Source organism: Octopus sinensis, linkage group LG25 (assembly GCF_006345805.1).
Source record: "Octopus sinensis linkage group LG25, ASM634580v1, whole genome shotgun sequence".
In the NCBI taxonomy this organism is placed as follows: domain Eukaryota; kingdom Metazoa; phylum Mollusca; class Cephalopoda; order Octopoda; family Octopodidae; genus Octopus; species Octopus sinensis.
Window position 1 is genome coordinate 5,947,471 of NC_043021.1, and position 1,297 is coordinate 5,948,767.

The window sequence follows — 1,297 nt, forward strand, 5'->3', positions numbered from 1 at the left end:
GCCTCGGGCCGACCAAAGCCTTGTGAGTGGATTAGGTAGACGGAAACTGAAAGAAGCCCGTCGTATATATGTATATATATATATGTGTGTGTGTGTGTGTGTATGTTTGTGTGTCTGTGTTTGTCCCCCTAGCATTGCCGGTGTGTTTATGTCCCCGTCACTTAGCGGTTCGGCAAAAAGAGACCGATAGAATAAGTACTGGGCTTACAAAAGAATAAGTCCTGGGGTCGAGTTGCTCGATCAAAGGCGGTGCTCCAGCATGGCCGCAATCAAAATCACTGAAACAAGCAAAAGAATAAGAGTAATCCCCTTAACTGCTTTAATAGCTTTTTATAGAAACCATTTCATTGCATTTATAAAATAATAAAAAAACTAAGTAGGTTCCGGCGAGGTTCGAACTCGCGGCCTTCTGCGTGTAAAGCAGACGTGATAACCACTACACCACGAAACCACTTGACGAAAAGCCGTCTCGATTTAACTATTATAAAATATAAGCAGCAGTGTTGCCATTATAATGGCTTCAGAGTTTTTCCCCTTACATCTATCTTTACTCTTGTACTTGTTTCAGTCATTTGACTGCGGCCATGCTGGAACACCGCATTTAGTCGAGCAAATCGACCCCGGGACTTATTCTTTTGTTAGCCCAGTACTTATTCTATCGGTCCCTTTTTGCCGAACCGCTAAGTAACGGGGACATAAACACACTAGCATCGGTTGTCAAGCAATGCTAGGGAGACAAACACAGACACACAAACATACACGCACATACATATTTATATATATACATATATACGACAGGCTTCTTTCAGTTTCCGTCTACCAAATCCACTCACAAGGCTTTGGTTGGCCCGAGGCTATAGTAGAAGACACTTGCCCAAGGTGCCACGCAGTGTGACTGAACCCGGAACCATGTGGTTAGTAAGCAAGCTACTTACTACACAGCCACTCCTGCGCCTATCTGTGAAAAATATATTAAATGCTGGTTTTACGTTAGGACTTCGACCTTTGTTGGAGTTTTATGGGCACCGTCGTGATCTTCAGCGATTTAAAACTTGACGGGATTCACCTCTCTCCGGATCCGAACACACCCAAAGTATTCCAGGATAGAATATGGACAGCTGGAATATATGTATTCTTCACGGTCTACCGACTTGTAAATTAGTGGTAAATTTTAATGAAGACATCATCATCATTGTTCGATCGTGGTCGAGACAATGGAATTTACCATGCTACGCCAGACTTCACGGTCCATCATGGCATTACGGAGGTCCTGTTGCTGGATGCCTGTATCCCTGGA

General features: G+C 43.7%; 1 non-coding gene across 1 annotated transcript; it reads right to left on the reverse strand.

The window, feature by feature from the left end:
* Positions 1-378: 378 nt before the first annotated feature.
* Trnav-uac lies at positions 379-451 on the reverse strand. The gene has a single exon. It is a non-coding gene; the product is annotated as a tRNA-Val (tRNA).
* Positions 452-1,297: the final 846 nt, after the last annotated feature.